We start from the raw sequence: 16091 nt of genomic DNA, 5'->3' as shown, positions 1-16091 counted from the left end.
TCTCATTGGTTTTCCTCACATATAAATCATGTTAATTAGTAAGTAGTATAATTTGTCCATTTAACAGAACACTATGTAGATAGATAGATAGATAGATAGATAGATAGATAGATAGATAGATAGATAGATAGATAGATAGATAGATAGATAGATAGATAGATAGATAGATAGATAGATAGATAGATAGATAGATAGATAGATAGATAGATAGATAGATAGATAGATAGAGTTTGGATTTCTATATTAAACATGGGCGAAAAGGCTTAGGCTGAAGCAACAACTTATTTATGCCTACCCTATTTACAAAAAGGAAAGCTGCAGAAACAAAACAAGATAACATTATTTAATTTAGCCTGAATATTACAGTTTATTCTGTAAACGCAGGAATACTTCCAAGCAGCTGCAGCTACAACTAGACAGACTCCAGTCATTAGAGCTTTATACTTACATTTTGAGTGTTTTTGAGTAATCTGATTTCTTTTGTGAACCAAATATAGTTAACTAGAAAAGCACTCAGAGAGCGCAGACCTTTACCAAGACAGATCAGTTCACACACCCCCCCCCCCCCATTCAACACCACCAAAATTTAACCATTTGTTCCTTGTGCCAGTATCAACATTTCCTGAAAATTTCCTGAAAATCCGTCCATAACATAAAGATACAGATTCAGATACAGATTCTGAGTGTAGTGATGGACTCAGACCTAAATTTTGAAAAACATATCAAGGCAGTGACAAAATCAACCTACTATCACCTTAAGAACATCTCAAGGATAAAAGATCTTATGTCTCAGCAGGACCTGGAAAAACTAGTCCATGCATTCATCTTCAGTCGGCTTGATTATTGCAACAGTGTCTTTACAGGTCAACCTAAAAAATCCATTAGACAACTGCAGCTCATTCAGAACTCTGTTGCTAGAGTCCTCACTAAGACCAGAAAAATGGACCACATTAGTCCACCTCTGAGGTCCTTACACTGGCTGCCTGTCCATCAGAGGATAGACTTTAAAGTTCTGTTGCTGGTCTACAGAGGGTATGCACGTGACGTCACCGCTAGTGGAAGTTACCACGGTTACGTCCACTGAGTGGCAGAAAGAGGGAGATGAGTAGCGGCTTTGGCTTGAATACTGCGAAAACTTTAGAACAATCTAAAAAATGTGTAAGAGCTGTTGTGTCACTGATCGCACAAATAGCACTCGGAGCTATCGTTTTACCGGCGACCTAAAGCCTAAGACAGAAGAAGTAGATGGATCACTGCAATTCGTAGAAATAACTGGAATCCAGACAACGAAACCTGGATTTGTGGTTGCCATTTTGTGTAAGGTAACGTTAATTTATGCTGTGTTCTTGCGTAAAATCATACCTTAAATTACATATCGTTTTGGCTAACGTTACTTCGTAGTAAAGCTCTTAATGTTAGCATCTGTCATTTAGTTCTATATTTCATAACTGAAACATTTTTGTCTTTAATTGTGTGATTCTGAACCTTGTGCTCTACGTGATTTGTGAACTAGCGTAACCCCTTTAGCCCTGTTGACCTGCCCGCGGGCCTAAAAAAATTATATTAATATTCATCTACAATAAAAATATAATAAATCAGGACAATGGATGTTTTTTTCAACTTTTGCTCAAAGTTTAGACCCTAGTGTTAATAAAAGTACATCAAAAGTGTATTTTAGTGCAAACTTTAATGTTCAAACATGATTTTTAATCTTTGTGGGGTGAAATATACGCTATTAAAAATCTCCGACACGAACAATTAATTTATGCATATCATCGTCATTCCAGCCGAAAAAAAAAAAAACAGGCGAGGATAAAAAAGTAATAGATACAATATTTTAGACAATGGGAATAGATTCTGTGAGGTCTCTAAATGTCCATAGACACCAAGAACATCCATATGAACCTTATTATTGTGAAGTAATTCTTCATTTACTTTGGGTATGTCTTTTTAGGCGTTTTTTCCCCTGAAAATATGGTCAGAGTTAAACAGGTTAAACTGAGGCTAACCTAGTTTTTCAAATAAGAGGGTACTCTAGCACAAAGCTGTTGTAGCTGTGTTGTATCAAGTATTTGATGTTAACTCTACTTAAATCTCCACAGTACCAGTAGATCATCCACTCACTTGGGTCAATACTAAGGGTTCAACTCCAGTAAATCAGTAGTGAACTGTGAGCACTACTGCTGGGCTTTTACTTTGGCAATCACCGCCAAGAAAATACATCTGCACTGACAGAAAACCTCAAAAACAATAGTATGTTGAATTAAAGCACTCACCAGCTGGAATCCTCTAAGTAACAATAACGAGGATGTCAACAACTCTTTGGCTTTTGAATGCTTTCAGGTTTTGCATTGTGGATTTTCCCGGCATTGAAATCAGGTTCATATAAATGTCAGGATACGTGATTTCCGGCCACAGATCAATGTTCGTAGACCACTTGTTGTTTGGTAGCTTGTATGGATCCATGTCGAGTCCAATTGCACTTGGACTACAATTTTTTAGAAATGATTTGCTTCAGATATTAAATGTGCTAAATGTTATGTATTTTAATAAGATTCATTGGAAAATAAATGACAAAAGTGCCAGTTTGCTCATGTTTTCAAGGTATATGATTAAGTGTTATTACACATATATATTGGTTTATGTACATTTATGTAATAGTTTTATAAATCTTCCACTAAATAGAACCTGTAAAGTGAATGTATTCTAATGTGCAGACAGTGTTTTGAAGTAGATCTTGTAGCTCTGAGACAAATATTCCTTTTGAGTCAAACCCATTCTCTCGTTAATTCTTGAGTTTCACATTTTGACCCAAGGCTGTATCTTGGAAAGTTCAGCCAACCAGCATTTTTGACTTGATTTTTCTTTATCAGTGACTCTCATGTGGTAAAATTTCATTACTTTTATTCTGGAAGCATTTTCCTTTTAGTCCAGAGTTGTCTTTAATTTCATGTTATATTCCACATTTTTCCGGGTCTCGCTGTAGTTACTGCTATGCTCCGTCACGTTGACCCGGTTTGTTTTTGCCACTCGGTCTAACTTAGAGGGGCGTGGCCCAGGGAGGAAGTGACATATGTGCATTCCCTCTATAAAGCTCTGAATGGTTTAGGACCATAATACATCAGTGACCTCCTGACCCAGTATGGACCCACCAGACCCCTCAAGTCATCTGGATCCGGTCTGTTGTCAGTTCCCAGAGTCAGAACCAGACACGGAGAAGCTGCGTTCAGCTTCTATGCTCCGCATGTCTGGAACAAACTCCCAGAAAACCTCAGATCAGCTGAAACACTCAGTTTATTTAAAGACCCACCTGTTCACAGCTGCATTTGAATAGAGTTTTGAGTCATCAGTTCGGATCTGCACTGTTCCTTTTAAGCTAAAAGTTTTTATCTGTTTTATCTGTTTATCTGTTTTATCTATTTATCTGATTTTGCTTTGTTTTGTTTGTTTTTGTCATGCCTATGCTTTTTATTGCTTCTGCTGTAATGCTTTTAATGTTTTATGTAAAGCACTTTGAATTGTCTTGTACATGAAATGTGCTACAGAAATAAACCTGCCTTGCCATGCCTAATAAGTCAATATTTCATACATTCAGTGTTAATCGTGGACACATTTCCTTGATGTTGTCGCTAATATTCCAAACCTATTTAAAAACAATACAGCGCTTAAGTCAAACTTGTAATAACTTTGAGAAATAACTTTTTACTCTATTTTAAAGCAGTCTTCCAAAACTTTATTTTTTTCCTATATGAGACCTTTGTTTGAAAAATGCCAAACCATTACCATCCTATCCACAATCCTAAGTGTGAATGCATGCCAAAATGAACACCAGCCATTTGGAAGACTTGCACATTTGACAAAACACAACATAGTTTTAGAGACTGATCTCATGAAATTGTGTGATATGTCGCACCAGTTCTTATGGCATCTGGTGTGCTATACGTACGCATTTTCACCCTTTCGCGTGTTATTCAGTGCCATTTGATCACGTCGATTGATGTCAACATCTCCGGTTCACATAACCCAAACCTCCAGTGCGTGATATTTGACGCTAACATACACGCGGAAAGCTTATAATGTGCACAGATAACACACCAATTAAAAGTGGCATGTATTTTTACGTGATTTCATGATATCACGTTGTAGTTTTATGCATGTTACAGGATAAATACTTCTTAAATGAACCCAGATAAATGCATCTGAGCAGAGTAAGAGGCTCTTATTTTCATTCTCCACAGTAAAGCAAACTGCAGTTATTTTTAGACTACATTCAATAAGATGAGACCAGTTATGAGAACAACACAAGCATTCCACACGATCAAGCTGGAAAAGCACTTGGAGAGCGCAGACCTCCGCCAAGGCAGATCAGCCCCCCCCCCATCACCACCAAAATGTTATCATTTGTTCCTTGTGCCAGTATCAACATTTCCGAAAAATGTCATCCAAATCCATCCATAACTTTTTGAGTTATCTTGCTAACAGACAAACGAGCACCCCCCCCGCCCCGAAGATTGACCTGGATCCTCACTATCTTGTAGAACCTGTTGGGAACTTATTTTGTTCTGTTTTTTTTATCAAGCACTCAAGCACTAAAGAATCCTTTTGAAAATTCCTGGATCCAGACAGTGATCCAGATCATTCCCAAAATCTAATCATTTGTTACTCGTCCCATTTCGGACATTTCCTGAAAATTTCATCAAAGTCTGTCCATAACTTTTTCAGTTATATTTCTAACTAACCAACAAACAAACTAACTAACAAACAAACAAACCCTGGCAAAAACATAACCTCCTTGGTGGAGGTAATAAGTTTAAAATGCACATTTCCTGTGCCCCAACTGTGGGTCACGACCAAGTCTTTAGAGCTGGATAATCTGACCATTTCATACTTCTAACTGAATCCTTACTCAATACAGTTATAACTCAATAATCCACAAGCTTATTTACATTGAAGAAACAAGAAAAGCACTCGGAGAGCGCAGACCTCCGCCAAGAGAGATCAGCCCTTCACCCCCTCCCCCTTCATTTTGTTCATTATTTTCTTCATTTTTCTTCATTTTGTTTTTATATTTTCTTCATTTTGTTCATTGTTTTCTTCATTTTTCTTCATTTTGTTTTATATTCATTTTTGTTCACTTTGTTCAATATTTTCTTCAATTTTTGGTCATTTTGTTTTTATATTTTCTTAATTTTTCTTAATTTTCTTCATTATTTTCTTAATTTTTCTTCATTGTGTTTTTATATTCATTTTGCTTAATTTTGTTCAATATTTATATTTCTTCATTTTTGTGCATTTGTTCATTATTTTCTTCATTTGTGTTCATTTAATTTTTCTATTTTCATCATTTTTGTGCATTGTGTTCATTATTTTCTTTATTTGTGTTCATTAAATTTTAGTATTTTCATCATTTTTGTGCATTTTGTTCATTTTTTCCTTCATTTGTGTTCATTTAATTTTTGTATTTTTGTCATTTTTGTGCATTTTGTTCATTATTTCCTTCATTTATGTCCATTTAATTTTTGTACTTTCATCATTTTTGTGCATTTTTTTCATTATTTCCTTAATTTGTGTTCATTACATTTTTGTATTTTCATCATCTTTGTGCATGTTGTTCATTATGTCCTTCATTTATGTGCATTTAATTTTTGTATTTTCATTATTTTTGTGCATTTTGTTCATTTTTTCCTTCATTTGTGTTCATTCTGATGATGTGAGTCCACTCCTCCTTCTGATTGGACCACCCCCACCCCCCACCCCCCGATCACCACCAAAATTTCATCATTTCTTCCTTGTGCCAGTATCAACATTTCCTGAAAATTTCATGAAAATCCAACCATAACTTTTTGAATTACCCTGCTAACAAACAAACAAACATGCATGCACGCACACACAGCAAATCGATCACAATACTTCCTGGCGAAGGTAACAAGAAAATAATGCGGCGCTCAACTCAAAACCTTTCAATAATTTAATTTTGGGAACTAAAACTCAGATAGATTTGATAGAATGTTCTTTTAAATACTGTATGAGCTGTACCTACTGAGAAAACACCTTGACCGAGACAATCAAATGCACAAGAACACCCTTGTTAACCCCTGTATTATTTTACATTAATGCACTGACCTTCCTATTTAATTAAATCTCAGTATCTACTAGAATGAAATAATGAGCGCAGCGCTGACAGTAGATGACCTTGTACTTGTGCACTTTTGTTGTTCAGGTGCATTCAAGTCCCGGAGCAGTCTCACACTTTCCTCTCATTCCACCTTTGTGGCCACTAAAGAAAGACTGTGTAGAAAGAAAGATGCAACAGGTGCTGTAAAGCTTCTCACTGTTTCATTATAGCACACACAGCGGGCGCACTCCAAAATCGTTGAACACAGAGATAATCCTCCATTATCTTACCCGCCGTAAGCTCCAAATGTGAAACTTCTTTTCCTCTGAGGCATCCTGCTGATCGGGCTTCCTGGGGGTTTGCAGGATATCAGTGCAGTTTACAACACGGGGGCTACAGAATGACTGACATACCTCTTTCCCTTCTACCAAATGAGTTGTTTTTTCTCTCTGCACCTCTCCTCTCTTTCCACACCTCTATCTCTTCCCTCCTTGTCTCAGCCCTCATCAAGTGTGTGTGTGTGATGTCTGAGAGTATTTTATGTGTGTACACGTTCCCGGCCCTCCCTCCCTCCTTCCCTCCCTCCCTCCCTCCTCATGTCTCCGCGGCGCTCTGTAGCTACTATCTCCGCCGGATTAAGAGAAAAGGTGCATCCGGCTGTTCTGTTGTCCTGGTAACAAAACAGGATGATTTCTCAGGCGCTATCTGACCAATTCTTTTTCATTTCCAGCTGGAAGAGGGTACAAAATACCTAAATTAGCCACTTATATCTGGCAAAAGCAACTCCCCACTGCAGTTTAACGCCAAATGATTCTATTCACGACATGAACCCTTAGAGAGTTTTCGCTCAAAAAAAAAAAAAAATCCATGTGGGAATTAGATGAAAAAAAATAAAAATATAAAAAAAGACCTGACATTCAAGGAGAGACAGGATTTCTTCTCTGCTGTGGATCTTAGCCGACAGAGCTGCATTTAACAATTATACATCGCAAAAGATTAAGCCTTTAGCAGTTTTTTGACAGAAATATTCACACGTTAAGCTTTGTGTTCACTAAACTGACAGGAGGTTTACACATAAACATTCGAGCTTATTTCTACTGGGATGTGCATCTCTGGAGACAATGCAACACATATTTTGAAGCAGACCGATACAAAAAAAAAGAATAAAAAATACAGATGAAGCTACAACCAACGCAATATGAGAAAATCCACTCTTATTGCAATTAGTGTAATTCACAAGGATTTACCTGAACATAAAGTACTGAGACTGAACATGATACAAAGCATGTGTTGTGATGTAATTCAGTACGATTCAGGTTTCTTTTGATTTCTTTCGTTCAACTTCAGCCGTGAATCATAAAAAGTTCACTTTTGTTTACTTAATTTCTCATTCATGCTCTTTCTTTCTTTTTTTTTCACACATGGTACAATGAGATTAGAGCCCGAGCGATTAATCAACCGGCCGATTAATCGGGCCGATTATAGCGTATCACCAATTAATCAACATCGGCCAATATGTAGCTGATGTGGCCAATATATTAACTTTTTTTTTAGCTGCGCGGAGATTCTGTCACTCGCTGCTCCTGTGTGTGTGTGTGTGTGTGTGTGTGTGCTGCCTGGAGAATAAGAGGAACTTTAAAGCATGTTAGTTTCACTTTCACTCCTGCTCGGACAATGATGCCATCACCCCCCCACACACACACAATCACATAATCATGGAGCTACCCCCCCACACACACAAACTCTCTGACAAGGACTGCTTCCCCCCCGCTCTGACCCCCCAAACCAGCCAAAATCATGGACCACTACCACACGCTCTGATGAGGATGGACCGCTAGCCCCCCCTGCTCCGAAAATCACAGACCCCTCCCCTCGTCTTATAAAGTATTCACCCCCTCCACACACACCCATGTCCGTGCACTTCCTGTCTACCTCACAGTTTCATTCTACCAGCAGGCCAGGGTGTTAATAGTGTAGGGGAGACTGGGGACAGTTGTAACACAGGTCGGTTGTAACTCTTGCAGTTGCTCCAATCAGGAACAACTGAGGACTCACCTAATTCACTCTGCACATGCTCAGTTTAGTCCTTAGTCCACATAAGAAGTTGTAGTGCCGTCGTGAGGCAGCCACATCAAAATTTGTAAGTGAAAACATAATTGTGTGGTCAGTCATATTTTTTGCTCTAATTATTTTGTGATGGCATAGTTTGCATTTGAAAGTTGTGCCAATTATATTTGTGAGATAAACAAAGATTTATGCAGCTGTTTATCCACCAGTCCACAGTTATCTAATATAAGATTATTATATCCTAGATCAATGTTCTTATCTCATATATCGGCCAATATATCAGTTATCGGCCAATATATTGGATATCAGCTTTTTTTAGCCCCTAATATCGGTATCGGCCCCAAAAATCCCATATCGGTCGGGCTCTAAATGAGATGCACATGTATATACTGGGGCACCGATAAGAGGGGGTAAACATGACAAATTCATGGGGCCCAGCATTTATGGGGGGCCCATAGAGCAGTGGAGGGGGTTCAGTCGATCCAGGGTAGAAGTTGTAAAAATTTTGTTTAAGATCCTCTGTATAAGAGAGGCGTAGAAGTCGGAAGTCGGATATTTAAAGTATGTTAAGTTTCAGTTTCGTTTTAAGCGACTTCATGCATGGAATGCCCCCCCCCCCACCCCCAAGATACTGAACAACTGACAAGATACTGAATTTTATAAAAGGGTCCATAACGTTTACCTTTCATGGGGCCCACAATTGGTAGCGGCGCCCCTGTGTATATACAATAACTTCACAAAAGGGGAAATGGAAGATGACTGAATAAGTAAAAACACACATATGCACCAAACCAAAAAAAAAAGACACAACAAAGTTACAGGAGAGAAAAAAAACAAAAAAGTCAATGAACGGTTGCCATGTTAAACAAAATATGCCTACTTTGTCCTTTAGGGAGTAATGCTCTTTCTTTTTGACTTAAAAAAAAACCATCACTTTCTTCGAACAGGCCTTTTCATTAGAAGAACAAAAAAAATAAATAAATCTGTGACAAAAAATAGGCTGAAACCAGACCCGGGCCACACCTTTTACACTTCTTCTTTCCTGTTCCATCTACAGTTACAAGCTCACACCACGCCTCAGCCTCCATAGCCTAAAGCTTTGTTTAGACTCACGCAAAACTTGGCCATGAGACTTGGCTGCTAGACTTGACAAGAACTGGCTACTGACGTGTTTGGAGGACACAACAAGAATCATAGTACCAGTAAACATAAAATTGGTTGGTCAGATTTCTACATAATAGAGTCATTGGGCCTTTAATTGTTACCTATCAATAAATCAGATTATAATAGTTCAGAGATGTAAGACATGATTCACTGTGAGTTCATCCAGTGTAGACTTTTTTAATTGCTACACTCACATCTTAAAGTTTTTCCCCCCATGCACAAATGGGAATTGGTGAACTTTACCATCCATAACTTCAACACTAATTTGGTTCTTTTCATGTAATGTCACACTGATGATTTTAAAGGAAACCCCACACACACACAATGTAATGCAACACAAGTATTAATTTTAACATACAAAGCAATTAAGTCCAATTTTGCCTTAGTTTTCTATCAAAGTGTTGTGTTCACTTCCTACAGCTCTGGGAAAAAAATAAGAGACACTGCAAAATTATCACTTTCTCTGATTATACCATAAATTTACAGGAATGTGTTTGAGTAAAATGAACATTTTTGTTTTATTCTCTAAACTATCAACAACATTTTCTCCCAAATTCCAAATAATTATTTAGTTATTTAGAGCATGTATTTGCAGAACACGTCAAAATAACAAAAAATATGCAGGTGTTTTCAGACCTCAAATAATGCAAAGAAAACCAGTTCATTTTTGTAGGTAATTCATTTCTCAGACAAGGGGTAGTTGTTTGTTTACCTGCTTTACTAGTTTCAGTTACTTCTTGTAGCCTTCGTCAGAAGCGTCACATGATGTTACATAACGTCACATGGGGCGACCATGGTTGGGGCGGCCATGGCTCAGATGGTAGAGTGGGTCGTCCAATAAACCGAAGGGTTGGCGTTTCAAATTCCGCTCTGTCCATGTGCTGCTGTGTCCTTGGGCAAGACACTTCACCCCCCCTTGCCTCCAGTGCTGCTACTCACACTGGTGTATGAATGCGTGTGAATATTCGGTGGTGGTCGGAGGGGCTGTAGGTGCAAATTGGCAGCCACGCTTCCGTCAGTCTGCCCCAGGGCAGCTGTGGCTACAGATGTAGTTTACCACCACCAGAGGATGTGGATGAATAATGGATCCACTGTGTGCGCTTTGAGTATGCGTTCATAGAAAAGCGCGATATAAATCTAATCCATTATTATTATTATTATGTTGCTGTGACATGTCTTATTGGCTGCTCAGGAGGATTGGCCGAACAGCAGGGAGGGTTTACGCCCCCTGCTGTCTGACTTCTTCTCCAGGACTAATGCTGCATTCCAGAGTCCTGGGAGATGGGAAGTTTCCGACGTCCAATTCAGTCAAATGCATTGGAACGCCTGTCTGAGCCAGAAGTCCTAGTTGCAAAGTCGGGCCAGATTGAAGTACCCTGACCTCACCGCAAACTACAGCGTGACGTCAATACAACTATGGCGGCACACAATGTGCAAGTTTGCAATGAAAAGAAAGCTCATCCATCATTTCACCTCTTCCATCTTGTTTGTGTATATTAGAGCCCAACCAATTAATCGGCCAGCCCGCCAAAGGGTCCAATCTGGCCCACGGGATGAATTTGTGAAATGTAAAAATTACACTGAAGATTTTAACAATCAATAGTGTCAATTCAGGTTCCACATACAGACACATACAGTCCAATTAGATTTTAAATGGGTCAGAACCAGTAAAATATTATCATAATAACCTATAAATAATGACAACCCCAAATTCTCTCTTTGTGTTTTTTGGCGTAAAAAAGTAAAATTACATGAAAATATTTACATTACCAAACTATACTTTTACAAATAACCTGAACAAATATGAAGAAACGGAAATGTCTTAAGAAGAGTGAATGCAATTTTACCAACAGTCCGCCTGTTACTAAATGTTTTGTAATTGTAATGCACATGTGTAAATGATAAACTGATAAACCGAAGCAGAATATTGTTAAAATTGCACTTGTTTTTCTTAAGACTATTCAAGTTGTTCATGTTATTCAGATTTTTAAGGAAACTTTGTTGATGTAAACCTGATCATAATATAATTTTACTTTTTTCACTGGTATTATTTTAATGATCTGGCCCACTTGAGATCAAATTGGGCTGAATGTGGCCCCTGAACTAAAATGAGTTTGACACCCCTGATCTACATTAAATATCAGAAAATACATGATCTTTTACTGAAAAAAACACAAAATATTCAGGATAATATTATAATAAACAGTGATAAATTGCTTAAGAAAGGTTAAATAGAGAGAAAAATTAATTAGGGAACTGCCACAAAAGTAGCAGTGGGTTTTCCTGGATAAAATAAAACTATTCTGAAAAAGCTGCTGCCTAATTATCATCCAGTACATGTCTCTTGTGTTATCTGACCTATTTTGACCCATAGAAGCTCCATAATCAGTTTTCAGCGATTTTACTGTGATCATACTTTTCCCCAAAGGACAGCGGACGACATTCTTGCTGCAGAAAATCAACTTAATTCCTCCTCAAATTGAGAGGCATGTCAAACTGACACCACCGTCAGGGTGTGGTGGTCGTGATATCTTTGTCACTGTACGAAGAGCTTAAAGGCAAACCAGACAGTATTATTTTACATCTCGTCCTTTTTTTTTTGTTTGTTTCCTTTCACTTTTCATTTTCTTCCCTCTTTATTTCACCTCTCTTTCCCCTCCATGTCCTCTGGCCGCCTTCTCACTTGCTGTTGATCGAATTTTTTTTTTTTTTTTTTTAGGTTTTCTCCTATGATGATGCGGTATAATCGTCCTCTTCTGTCCAGTTCAAGTGCATTAATTGTCCTCTCATCCCCCTTCAGTACACCATGGGGTACTCCGATGGCTTTCTGAGTCAATCTTTTGTGAGTCTATGGGGTCTCGCTGGACTCTCGCCAGACGTGGGCTATAAATCAAATCAGAAGCTTAAAGGAAAGGACACAGGGATATGCACAGAATATCCACAATGTCTCCAACAAGGTCCCTCTGTCCTGTATTAACTGATATTGATAATCCTACAATGATGCTTGACACCTGACCCTTCCGTTTGTCATGGAACTAAAACAATACTGTCTCAAAATGACAGTTAAAACGGTCTTAAATAGCTGGTGAGGCACTATTTTGGGTATTGAAAGATAAAAAATAAAGCATTGTGACTTAAGAACATCTTACAGTGAGAAAATAGAGTATTATCTGATATATTTAGGTCATGACCTCAAGGCTAACGTCAGATATATTCAGCCTGAATACGAGAGCCTTTGAGGATCTCTGCTCAGTGTTAGAGGATCTGCAAATACTCAAGCTGCAACTCCACTTTCTTTTAACAAAATCCAGCAAAAGCGTCTTGCTTTTAACACATTTTTAATTATTGTCTACTTCGATGATATCTTTGCTTCATAAATCCCATTTGTTTTCTTATCCTTTGTTTCCTTGCCATCTTGCTGAAACTTTTATTGTGCGTTTAAGTTTTATTATGAGGTACACTGTACTTTATTTGTTTTTTTTTTGTGTCTGTAAATGGGCTTTAAAAACCAAAACAAACTTTCACACTTTCCTATTTGCTTCAGAGGCTGCAGAACTACGAAGGTTTATTTATACATAATATGATGCCTGCATTATTTAGTCTGCGCACATGAGGACAACCTGTAGTGCAGCTGAACGTTGCTCTGTAATGCAATGACAATATTCCACACCGTGAAGAAACGAAAGTGACACCAATCAGTTTGAGCGTAGCAGACTGAACATGTGGCATGTGTAAATATAATGATTTTTCAGTTCATTACAACTCAGGCTTTCTTTGTGATGTGTTTATTGTGTAGGTTCATGGTAGAACTGTAGTAGACTTAGAGTCAAAAGCGTATGTATGTGTGTTATAACTAGGGATGTAACGATTACCGGTATAACGATAAACCGTGGTAAAATTGCAGATGGTTAGTATTATCGTTTAAATTCTAATTATCATGATCACCGTGTTTGATTACTGCACTTTTAGGGGAGAAAAGGTCTATGTAAAGACCTGCTTTTTTATCAAATATTTGAGTATAGGTTTAATTTATTACAATTTTGATTTTATATACCTAATATTTGGAACCAATATTCACTTTTAACCCTTTCATGCATAGTGGTCACTACAGTGGACAGTTACTCTCCAGCTGTTCTCTTGTATATTCATGGGTTTTGTTGTTTTAGTTCCATTTCAACCAACACAGTGGACACTTATGCATCATCTCATAAACTCCAGTTCATACCATTATTGTAACTTTGCTGTTCTTGATTGGTTCTTGACTGGAAATCAATTGTTAATATTTATCTTTTGCATATTATCTCCATGAAGTGAGTAATAACTAGTATTAGAATATGTTAGAATGTGAGAAAAAATCAGATTAGCTGCATTAAACATGGTTTCATTTCACTGTTTTCATATCACTTTATGATATTGGGTTTTAAATACATGTTTCTTTGCTTCAAGAATAAAATTCATGGTGTAGCTGAGTGGACATTTTTGTAACTCCATGAAAAACAGGTTGATTTAAAAAAAAATTCAGTCACATTGGGGGTTTTTTCACGCCTAAAGAGGAATAAAAACACTCAGGAAAAAAAAATCTTGATTAAAGTTCTCATAATTCATGCATGAAAGGGTTAAAGTCTTTGAAAAGGTTCGTTAAGCATCTTTTTGTTATTTATGCAATAAAGTGTATACATTTTTCAAATCAGATTTTTTTTTTTTCTGTGTGTGTTTTCTGGCCTTTTATGTTTTTATAGTAGATTAAAGTGAAAAAATAATAGGCAGATGACATAGATGAAGTTGTGCTGAAAAAAAAGATACCAAACATGAGTATAGGAAACATTTGTTTATATAGTATATAAAGGCAAAATCAAAAGGACTGAAAAACAGCCAAAATAGGTTCAGACCACTAAGGGTTCATACTTGAATGTTTCTGCCAACAGAAAGTACATTGTGAATTGTATTTTATTTTGTTATTATCATTTAAAAAAAAAAAAAAACAAACTGATTAAATTGTTTCAGTGTGTGTATTAGTACTTTTTGAACATTTTGAGCACAATTTCAACAATACCACGATAATAATAACCGTGATAATTTTGGTCACAATAACCGTGATATGAAATTTTCATATTGTTACATACATCCCTAGTTATAACCTTATTCTTTTTTAAGTGATTTAGTCATTTAGTTACAGCTTTACGAAGAACAATGTCTTTAAGTGATACTGAACACCTGCAAATAGAATCAGTCGGACTCAGTTGTACTGAAATGCATCAGTGACGGTGAAAAAAACAAAAAAAACAAAAACAAAAAATCAACAAATATGTAGTGAAACTATGCATTTTGTAGGTGAAAACGGCTCAACTCCATACCTCATTAAAAAAGTGTTATTTGTACTTTTAATATTGATTTAGTATATAGTATCTACCTCATAAAATAAACATAGAAAGGAATCAGTGTTGTTACCTCTAATCAATTCCTTTTCCACTGGGTTGAACTGAATTCTTTATATTGCTCTGCTTCAGTCCAACTAACATGGGAGCAGAAACTGTGCTCTGTAAAACTACTGCTTCAATCCACTACATCCATTATATTATTTGTTGGACTAAATCTGAAATAATATATTAAAATACAAACTGCAGAACTATCAAGGAACTTTGGTAAGTTTAGGAACACTTCGGGACTCCAGTTCAACAGAAAAGACTAAATGATGGTGAGAAAAAGAAGACAAAATATTCTAAATACAGCATACATGTGCATGGATACTGATTTTCAGATGAGCTTTTATTAGATGGTGAAATCAGTACAAAGACTCAAATGGACCCTTTCAGAGCCTCTTATGGTTCTGCATAAATGTTTTCTAATTCTCTGTCATCCAGATGTCCCTGAACTACTCCTGTCTTACATCAACACTTGGACATTCAACCATGGATCACTTCCACCTCAGCCTTTTTCTCACAGTTTTCACATCATGTCATTGGAGTTACACTCAAACAGGGGTAAAGCTGCACTTTAACTTCAATCCTACACTGTAACAAATTACTGTAAAAAAACAGTAAATTTTGAACAGTATTGTGCTGTTATTTGTAAATACAGTATAATGCTGTAAATAATGAGGTCTTTAAGGTGCAAATTTAAAACAGTAAGCTACTGCAAAATTTGACAGTATTCTACAGTATTTTCTTCAATTCTTCCACTGCTGTCCGCCCAGAACTCATCTGAACAAAGTCATCTGGTATCAAGTCCCACCAGCTCATTTAGAAAAGATTCAATCCAATGAATGTTTCACTATAGACTTGCTGCATCAAAGGTAAGTGGTTCTTTTTTGAAGCAGAAGGATAAAATAAAAAGAGAAAATAACTGAGGATGGCTATTTTCACCTGGACTTAACCCCATACAGCGCTGGAACGGAGGTCACCTGATGCTTCTACCAACACTGCCATAACTCCATCCTGCTCCAGTTGGTCATTTATCAAGGTAATTGTGATTTTATCAACATAACTGTGACATTTTGGGTTCATTAAACATTAAATTGCCTCCATAAACTGCATTCACACCGGACGCAACTTGCACAGTATAACACGCATGATAGTACTGCATATTTCGGGGTGTTAGTCGTATGTAGCAAACATGCAGCTAATTTAAGTTGAAGCATACTCACTAGCTGTGAAGTGGACACTGTTAAACTAAACAGTGGTCAGTTTACATGGTTATATGTAATAGTATCATCTCTTGTTTGAGCTTTTTCTAGCAATGTTCATGA

At 37.1% G+C, this 16091-nt stretch overlaps 1 protein-coding gene across 3 annotated transcripts in view; it reads right to left on the bottom strand.

The window, feature by feature from the left end:
• The window catches only part of rap1gapb (RAP1 GTPase activating protein b), a 439024-nt gene that overhangs the window by 274513 nt on the left and 148420 nt on the right, over window positions 1-16091 (bottom strand). Inside the window, exon 1 of one of the 3 annotated variants that reach the window (XM_030134455.1) lies at window positions 6406-6601. The exons of the other annotated variants lie outside the window; for them this stretch is intronic. The gene's annotated coding sequence lies outside the window, so the exon portion shown is untranslated. Of the gene's footprint in view, window positions 1-6405; window positions 6602-16091 lie in introns of those variants that run through there. 3 annotated transcript variants of the gene reach the window in all.

The sequence above is a fragment of the Sphaeramia orbicularis genome, chromosome 5 (genome assembly GCF_902148855.1).
Source record: "Sphaeramia orbicularis chromosome 5, fSphaOr1.1, whole genome shotgun sequence".
NCBI lineage: Eukaryota > Metazoa > Chordata > Actinopteri > Kurtiformes > Apogonidae > Sphaeramia > Sphaeramia orbicularis.
Note: the sequence above shows the minus strand (reverse complement) of the source record. Positions and strands in the feature narration are given on the sequence as shown.